The following is a 10,520-nucleotide window of genomic DNA, read 5'->3' as shown; positions in this document are numbered from 1 at the left end:
ACAACAATGCAACTGGTCAGTTGCAACTCTGTGTACCATTCTCATGATACTGCAGGAACAATACCAACATAGCATGACGTTTGCAAAATTAGAAATTTCTGATCCAGACCTAGAGTTTTCAGAGCTACCTTTTCACTCACCACCTTATGCTTGATAAAAGTTTATTTCAGACTCATATTGGCCAAAGCACAGTGTTACATGAACAGAAAACATTTAATGTGTTACATAAACTGGGGAGAAAGTCCTTGAATGGTTAAGTGGGACATAATAAGCGGCACTTTTACAGCACTACAAAGTAAAAATGGATCTGCAGTGTGAGTGGAGGACTGTTGGCATTTATGTAATCTCTTTCAGACCTTTACAGTCATGGTTTTTATTGCCTCTTGAGTTATAAAGTCAAAATGCAGTGCATGGACTCAGTTTTCAGACATCAGATGAATCCACAAGGCAGCATTCTCATTGAATTTATAATACATTCCGATAATTAACTCTAAAACATACACAAGAGGGAAAAGAGGAATTTAGAACTCGAGTATTACATGTATCTCCACATGTATAAATACATTAACAAGCAGTCAGAGCAGATTAAAATCCCTTTTAATAATCAAATGTGCATAATAAAAATGATCTTATCTAATACATTTAAACACCAAAAACTATAGTGCAAATATGAACACCCTCTAATGATAATGCAAAGCAGCACTGTCACAGTTTCAATCTACAACAGCAGAGCTCTCTCCAAGGCCATTGCTCTATTTTGCACTACATGTGCTCCACATCGCTACTGTGGTCCATGAAAATTGGCTTGGTAAGTTTTGAATAAGCAAAAAAAAAAAAGTATTTCTGAGCATCTTCACTGGCAGGTTGCTCTCGTCCCTCTAGGTGGCACTGCCGCCTCACGATTTCCATCACAAGGAAGCCACAGGGAGTTTGTTTCTGCCACCAAAGCAGGCGTGTCCAGCAAATGTGGATGGAAATTCTTTTTTTTTTTTTTGGCAAATAAAAATTATTTTTCCTGTGTTGTCCCCACGAGTTGTTATTTTTACATTTGTGCTCATTCATTTCTGATTACAGCTTCCTTTTGAGTCCAAAGAAAAGATTTAAAAAGACATCCCGAGTAATGCGAAGGATTACCAGATGCTTTGCATCACAGAAGTTTTTTTTAAAAAAAATGATAAATTGTATTGACTGATGTCTCTCTCTGACCAATTTTCACCTCACAACCAGACACAGAATCACACTTTGTTTATTCGAGTGATTTAAAGGCCCGATAAGACAGAGATGCATGATTTAAACAAAACATCTGGGGAGCTCACTATCAGCTGGCTCCGCTGACAGCACTCAGAGGAAATGGATGGTTTTAACATTACAAATAAAAACTGGAATCATTCAGTTAGTTAACTGTTTCCACACAGCGGGTCAAGACAGTTCAGCACAGCCACTGATCTGTCTCCAACACCTGATTATTCCCCAAACTACAAAGATTTGCATCTTTGTAGTTTCAGACTTGATCAGTATCTCACTCTTGAACCTTCTGTGGACCTGATTTTAACAGATAATCAGTTGTGTCGAATCTTCTTCCTGTATAGCTACGCTGTTCATAGTTTAAGCTGGCGACCGTGTTATTGTGTTTCCTATACCACAGCAAAATCATTATTAGCACATCTGGGCTGTATTTCTTAATGTTTAGTGGTTCTCTCTTGTTTGCTTATAGTAGCCAAATGCAGGAGATGCATCCAGATTAATTCTGTTTAAAAAAAATAGCCTCAGGGGGTGCAATAATTATCATTAAGAGCATATAATATAACAAAAACAACATGCTGTTTGTTTTCATGATTGCACTAATGGAAATGTTCGACTTCTATGTGTTTTTTTGAAGTTCTAATTTAAGTGTAGCAGAAGTTCTCGAAGTGAAACGGGTTCCTCTTCTGAGCACATACACAGTAACTTCATTTGTTACTGTGGCCAGAAGTCAAATAAATATTGTTTTAATAGTTTTTAAGATGTCATTTACATGTGTGCAGTGAATTTGATGTTTTGTGTAGGCAATCAAAAGTTCATTAAAGTTCTAAAAAAAGTGATCATTTGGAAAATAACAGCTTGTCTAGTGATTGCAAACACACGGGGATTCAAAATGTACATTTTTTTTACAAATATTTCTTGGACAGACTTCACTGAGTAGCAGTTTCATATAGCAGGGGTGAAGCTGAAGGTAATAGATAGCAACTGGAGTCGTCAGTCTGGTTGCCATTGGTTGGTGAAGCAAACGTTACAGTGAATTTGAAGTGCTGGACAAAAGGGACTGATTGGCTGTCCGGGATGGTCCTCTCCTCTGGCCTAGTGAGAGCTGGGAAAGGCTCCGACCCCTGCTGTGACTCTGAATGGATGGATTTTGACACCATGGCCGAACAGAACTGACAAACATAGCATCAAGGATAGCACATACAACCAGAGGGTTTGTGAGAGAACAGAGCTTCCTTACCTAACTTACTTCTTGAAAACATTAGATTCAGAAAAGAGCCCGAGGCCAAAGGTGTTATTAGACACACATTTTCCTCAGAAAAGCTTTTGGAAATCCAGACATTAACTTTTGATATTCTTGTTCCAACAGGAGAAATCCTGCCTTTATGTCTTATCAGATCTGGAAAATTTGTTGGAGAGCTCTAGTACCCAGATGGTTATAGCCCATGCCACAAGACTGAAGTGGTCCTGGTTCAGTTATAGCTGAAGATATGCGTTACATGTACACATCTCTCTCATTCTATATTATCTGTTACCTCTTAATTATCAGATTAAGAGTCCTCAGCATTTCAGTTAGAATCACTATTCTTCTGTCCATCTTCAGTGATTTGTATTTCATGGCGAGCCTCTATTCTGGGGGGCATCCCTGCCCATCCACTTAGGTTCCAAGTGATTGCTGACCAAATTATTGCTAAAGTCCCAGAGACAGACCCTTCAGACCACCCAGTTATAGCATTTCAGTAATTCCTCTATCAGTTATCCCCAATGCACAGTCTTCCCTAGCAACAGCTGGTCTGCTAAGAAAAATGTATATTCCCTAACCAGTTGGCAAAAAGCTCCTTGAGACTCGTTTGGTCGCATATTGTTGCAGTCATAGTTTAAATAGAAGTGACAAACATGTGCACAAAGTTGTCCAGTTACTCTCCGAGCTGAAGTGAAAGAGCAAAAAGTGCAACACAAACCACAAATGAAAACTGTTTGCCGTCAAATTAAAAGTCGTGCCCTGTGAAACACGTTAGCTACAGCGCTGGGGCACCGTGAACTGTTTACCACAAGGCTAGTTGTTAGCAAGTATTTTCAGACAAAGATGATTAACTACAGGTTACCAAGGAAATCTGCTAGCAACCAAAGCAATCATTAGGAGGCTGTGCAACCAATTTCATCCCCCAAGGCCCAGCAACCTCCAACAAAAACAGTTGGTTTCATTGCATCCAAAATGGTGGACAATGTGAGCATGACATCTATGAGAAACCTCAATTCCAGTGTAAAAAATAAATCTTTATGATGCTCTTGCTTTTGTTCAATAAGAATCACCACAGATTTATGCAGTTTTTGTGATTTTGAATGCAATCAATTTGAATAAAACACAAATTTTATGCTACAAACCAACAACACCACAATTCCAATATCACCACCACTAAACTCCCGCCTTTGGTATTAAGACACTGAATGTCATCAACAATGGTTGAGACTTATTTAGTGGCTTCTTCGCAACTTTCACCAGGGCATGCAACAAGGATAGTATTTACTAAACATTTCATGAAGATACTGATGCATGCTCAATCATCCAGGTAGGGAAGTTAAAAGTTTCTGGGATTTCATGTAGAAGAAGAAAAGCATTGTATTAGGTCGTATTAACAACTTCTAGTATCTAACTTTTCAAAAAGCCCAATGACATTGTGTCAAGGAAATCCAAACTATAAAATGTAAATTCATTTTCTGACTCATTTCTGAAGCACTGTGCCCTAAATGAGATTTGTCAGTAGGAGGGAGGTATCACAGCTGAGCCTTTATGAGCTAATGAAGAGTAGAGCACTTTTTCAACCCTGAAGTTATAAAGTTTATAAGCTCAACAGATTCCTAAAAATCTAATTAAAACTAAACTAATAAAATATAATGTTATAATAACTACTTTCAAGTAAAACATTAAAAGTTCAAATGAAATCGAATCTCTATCTCCTCACTATCTGAAAAGTCATTATGAGAGCTAGCCTCCCTTACACAGTGGGAGTTTTAAATCTTCCACAGAGACAAAGTGGCTTGTCAGCTCATTCTCCATTAATTATCATCAAGGAATTACCTATGTGTATTCTCGCCATCACATTTTAAATTCTTGTGTCATGAGACTTCCAAATTAATTTCAATCAACTCTGATGTGCTGCCTCTGTAGATTCTCTGCCACTGCTATCTTCCAGATGGGCAGTTCAGTCTTCCCCAGAGTCGAAACATTTTCATCGCTGCTTTTACAGATTAAAAGTTACCTCAAAGCGCAACGATTACCTGACCAGGTCTGGCAATTCTCAAGGATTTACTCTGCAAGCTTCCTTCCGCTGAGTGATCAGAGATGTTCCCACATGAGCAGTTTATCACCTGGATGATCTGCTCAGTGTTTGCAGCAGCCTTGACTGTGTCACAGGCCTTGTAAAGTCCTGACACTGTATAATCCTACATGCTGTTACACAAAGAGGAGACAAGCTGCTCGTTCCAAACACACAGGCTGCAGTTAGGAGAAATGTAGCAAACATGTCATAAAGTTTAAGATGGCGACATTACTCCTTTCTGAAACTTGCCGGTGATTTATGAGCGAACCAGCAGATGGTAAAATCAGGGTAGCTGGCTCGAGAGAGGTTTACCAAAGCATTTTGACAGAAAAGGCAAAAAAAAAGGGCAAAAGGGTTCTCAGACTCTCTTTTAAACGACTGAAGTCTTTCCTGAAAACAAATCGAGTGTGTGCGTGTACAAGCGTGTGTGTACAATGACTAAGCCAAGCCAGATGTTGATGTCTGCTGAAGTTGGTGGCACTCATTATGCAGTCTAAGTTGCTTAAATTCTCCCTCTGCCTCTATGTTAACCTGGAATCTGTAAGGTAATACCCAGTGTTTGGATTTGCTCAGATGAAAGCCTTGTCAGCTTATGAAAGAGGGTTTTGTTGACAGCAACAACAAAAAAAACAAAGCATGCATTTGTTTCTCAATGTGTAGCTTTACTTGTCAGATGACCAGCCAACTCTGAAAGCCAGGAGTAGATTAAAATAGTATCTTAGGTCCCTTATCAACGAGACAACAGCCAGTTCATTGAAGACAAACATGAGCTAAAGACAGTACGGGTGAGCAGGAGATAAGTTTGGAGGGGAGGCTGAATTAGTTAGGTAGTTTTTGACCTTTTCTTTTTAATCGAGTTCACAATTCCCCCCATTAAAAATCTATTTAATTGCTTAGTAAGTCAATTTTACAAGGTTAGAATTGGTCAGATCCTGCAAGTTATGCAATTTTTCTGGGTATGCTAACATCAGCTGCTAATGCTGTGCCAATCAACTGGTTGCCAAGATTAGCTTTAGCAACATAAAATATTACTTGTTTTCATAAAGAAAATGACAATCCTTCATATTTATAACATCATTTCAATTTCATTGTACATTTATGCTCAAACAAATGTAGCTTTAATGTCAAAAAATAATAATAATACGAAAAGGTCTGATGCTATTATTTAGGCAGCTAGCATTAGCGTCACTACTGGCACTGTGAAAGTATCCTCTGCCTATTGATTGAAAACTGGATAGTTGTTGGATCCACTGAGCAGCACACCATCCAGGTATTGGTAATGCACTTTATGTGAGCGTAAAAGCACTTCTGCACTGTGTTTGTTGCTGTTGTTTTGACATTGCCAGACTTGTGGTTGCAACCTGTTTAGCATAATGTTTATTGTGTCTACTAATTGCAAGAAGTTACTGAGCTTTATGTTTTTGTTTGAATGTGAGAGTGAATGAATAATGGCATTGTAAAGCGCTTTGGGTGCCTTGAAAAGCGCTATATAAATCCAATCCATTATTATTATTATTTAGGCGGGGTGGAGTTTGCATCTGTTTATCGCAGCCTTATGGACGTTTGTTTGCTTCCTGTTATTTTTCTGTGACACTGCTTGGCTGGTATTTAAAGGTTTTTTATGGTCCTCTGGTTTTGTTTTATTTGCTGTATTTGTGTTATTTATGTTTATGTTGTGCTGTTATTCTTGTGCTGGAAGTCAGATTGTTGAATTTTTATGTTTGTTTAATCATGGCTTTTTCATGATGAAAAAGCCATGATTAAACAACATTTAGTTTTCTTGTTTATTTGAACTCACGCATCAATTAAGTAGGGTTAGTTTTGAATTCTTGGTCTTTATGGAGCTTCACTTCCTGTTTAGAGTTTATTCAGAGTGTGTTTAGTTCCCTCAGAGTTTCCCTATCAGTTCCTCCTTCAGTCTGCTCTTTTTATAGACCTAAAATGTTACTGGTGTATGTGAAAATATAAATGTGTGAAAGTGTAAATGTTTGTCGTACTGACTTTTTAACGTGATGACACATCAGTGTTGTTTTTATTCCTCACTGCATTAGTTTCAGCCTCTGTACAATTCAGCCTGGGGTATTTTTCTACTAAATTCACTACAGAAATCTGTGAACACAACTTAATAGAAAAAACACAGTCTGATGAACCAAAAAGAATTGTGTTCTTTTTTTATAGTTTCATGGCTGACTTTAACATTTTGCTTTAACCCATCAACCTGTTTTCATTTATCGATTTCCTACTCAGGACTGGAATTCGACATTTCAGTGGTGCTCAGTTTCATGTTTCACCTTGACATGATGTGGTTCAGAGAATCTTGGCAAACACTTGTTTACAGCATGACTAATCATGTAATCCCTTATATTATACACACATCAGCTACGAGGCCAGATGACTGTGCAGAGAGACATCAAAGAAAAGATAGAACAACACATCAAGGATTCATTTAAACTGCATTTCGTGTGAAAACAACTGACTGTTTAGCAGTTACAAACCTCTCCAACTTGCCATATTTAATTATAGGCGCTATCTCCTTACACTGTATTGCCAAATGTATTCACTCCCCCATCCAAAGGTGTTCCAATCACATCCATGGCCACAGGTGTGTAAAAAAAAAAATCGCTTTCAGGAGCTCAGCAAATTCCGTCATGGTACCGTGATAGGATGCCATCTGTACAATAAGACCATTTGGGAAATTTCCTTGCTACTAAATATTCCACAGTCAAGAATGACAGCAGCTCAGCCACAACTCTGCAGAGTCAGTCAATACAGACCGCCAAACTTCACATGGCCTTCACATTACCTCAAGAACAGTGTGTAGAGAGCTTCATAGAATGGATTTCTATGGCTGAGCAGCTGCATTCAAGCCTTACATCATCAAGCGCGATGCAAAGCATTAGATGCAGTGGTGCAAAGCACACTGCCAGTGGACTCTAGATTAGTGGTGGGTTGTTCTCTGGAGTGATGAATCACACTTCTCAGTCAGGCAATCAGCCAATGGACAAATCTAGGTTTGGCAATACTTGTCTTACTACATTGTGCCAAGTGTAAATTTTGGTGGCAAGGTGAATATGGTGCAGGGTTGTTTTTCAGGAGATGGGCTTGATCTTTTAGTTCCAGTGAAAGTAACCATGACATTTTGGACAGTTTTATTGCCCCACGTTTGTGAGAACAGTTTGGGGTTCACCCCTTTCTGTTCCAACATGTCTGCGCACCAGTGCACAAAGCAAGGTCCATAAAGACATGGATGAGTGAGTTTGGTGTGGAAGAACTTGACTGGCCTGCACAGAGCCCTGACCTCAATGCGTTATAACACCTTTGGGATGAATTGACTGTGAGCCAAGCTTTCTCGTCCAACATCAGTGTCTGACCTCACAAGGGCTCTCTGGAAGAATGGTCACAAATTCCAACAAAATTGTGGAAAGACTTCCCAGAAGAGTTGAAGGTGTTATAGCTGCAAAGGGTAGGCCAACCTTATGCATTAAGTATGGGATGTCACTCAAGTTCATATGCATGTGAGTATAGTATACTCTGAATACAGCATCACTTCTGTCTTGTTTTCTGCGAGTCTGTTAAGCCAACTTCATTAGTCAGAGTCAGTTGTCCTCATTAGCTTCTATGACCTCACTGTGCACCGTGTCTGCTACCTAAGCATACATGATGTTCTGCTGCAGAGCATACCAACCTTACACACACACAGCACTCACTCTGCTTAACTTATTGTGGTATGCGCAGAGTCATTTGTATGGATGCATTTTGTGAGATAGTGAATCTGTAAGCTCCTGCCGGAGAAAGCAATTAACCTCACCGACCACCGGGGAGTTGATACGAGTGAGGGAGCATCTCTCCGCCGTTTAAATATACACCAGAGGGGCTCGCACGCTCATTCAGTCAACCTATTATTCATCATCAGCGCATTAAATGGCCTCTTCATGAAGACAGCAAGACAGGCCTCACTCCCTTTTACATATACATGTGTATACTCCCCCCACACACACACATTCACTTCCACAGCAAGGCTGACTGATCCCCATGGCTCTGGAGTTTCAGTTGCCCTTGACGCAGAAATGATTAAGGTCAGCTAAAGAACAAGAAAATTAAATGCTGCATTCCTAGTGATCTGGGAATTTACCAGACACTGGAGGGAACTATGCACAGCCTTTGCCAAGTCTGGAAAAGGGAGATAGAGAATGTCCGGCCTGATTATTTTCAGTGCCAGTATAGTTTTCGTCTAGCGACAATATCCAATAGAAACAAGTTTCGTAATTTTTCTGCAGAATAGCTATTTTCTTTTTAAGTGTTTTTTTTTCTTGATAGAACAAAATCTATCCAGTGACATTTAAAGAAAAAATTCAATTTAAAGGAGCTCGGTGGTGAACTTTTTCCTTTTTTGTGAGACTGCAAACTTTTCACAAGCTGTTCAATATGAATCTCACTGTGGCTACTGACCTGCCAGCTCATTCCCTCATGCATCAGTAACCTCTCTAATGAGGTGAGAAACACCAGCACAGATGGACGAAGGAGGGGAGGAAACTGCAACAGATGACTGGATGCATAAAAGAGGAGGATGATGGAGAATTCGTGATGAAATGAAGACTGAGAGACAACCAGTCCAAGATATAGATGCAGCAGATCTGTCCTTGAGTGCATGGCAGTTACACAGTGGGCTTTATCTTAGACTAAACTATGTCACAGAACAGCATAAGCAGAGTTAAAGTCATAATTTGATTGAAACTTCATTGATTTTAGACCATCCAACTTAGCTGGTTTGATACCTGGCAGACATCTACCAAACTAGTCAGCATCTACCTGCCTCTCAAAGCAGTGGTGCCATAATGCATATGTCTTGTCTTTCAGTTTTATCATTCCTGACCATAAAATTCTTTCTTCTTGATTCTTTTTTCTTATTATGCTCACTGGCTAAGCGTCTCTCACCAACAAGTCACTATGACTTTTTCCATTTATTAAAATAAGTTGTCCCATACAATTTTGAAGTAAAAGGAGCCAATGTGTACATTAAAACATATGCTTCACAACCCCAAATAGCAATTTAAAAACCTCTCAGAGGGGATATTATCTGGGATGTCACCGTAGCTGAAAGATGTAGCCCTATACGATGGCTCTCAGTTTCCTGTCTAAAGGATTGTATCCACTGAGAGCCATCCAACTAGTCAGTGCACAAAGTTTAAAAAACAGAAAAACTTAAAGATTTACATCATGGAAAGATCTATAGGAAAATGCAAAGTGAGCTACAGTCATCTGGCCGGTGTGCTGTATAATAAGAAAGTGATTTTAATGGCTATAACTCAAGTGTCTGGTAAAAACTTTACAATGAAGACATTTCAGGCTTTGCGGCGGCTTTAATTTCCCCATTTTGACTATTTGCTTTGATTAATTCTCAAAAGAAATGAAAAATCTGGATGTAAAACATCAACAACACCAATACAAATTTTCTTCACACCCCATAAATTCACCATAGTGCACTAGTGTAACGCACTTTGTGGAGGTTTACAGTGTCTAACGTGGTCTAAACATTTCCCCGTAGACGAGAGACCTTGGCTCATACAGTGACATCCGCTTCTGATTAAAGCAAGCCTGTCTCCGGCTTTGTCCTTTTTAAGTCAACATCGGAGCAGACTGGGGCCAGGTTTTGGTTAGGAGGGTGTTCACCTCGACTACAAATCACTGTGACTGATGTGTCTATTGAACTGACACCATGTTGTATTTTTGCTCCAAACATAAACAAATGATGCTGATTCACATTTAGAATATTAAGCTAAACACTTTCTAAACACGAGAAGGGGTAATATTAGACTTTGCCGGATGGTTTGGTTGCTGCAACACTGCTGCTTTTGGAATAATCAGTGATTTTTGTCAAAGTAGCTCGCATGTCATCGACTGAGCGAACCACAAACACAAAAACCCTTGGAAAGCAAATAAACTCACAACAGATGCATT

Source organism: Rhamphochromis longiceps, linkage group LG9 (assembly GCF_057381845.1).
Source record: "Rhamphochromis longiceps isolate RC_006_pf linkage group LG9, R_longiceps_female_GT1.1, whole genome shotgun sequence".
NCBI classification, from domain to species: Eukaryota; Metazoa; Chordata; class Actinopteri; order Cichliformes; family Cichlidae; genus Rhamphochromis; species Rhamphochromis longiceps.
Note: the sequence above shows the minus strand (reverse complement) of the source record.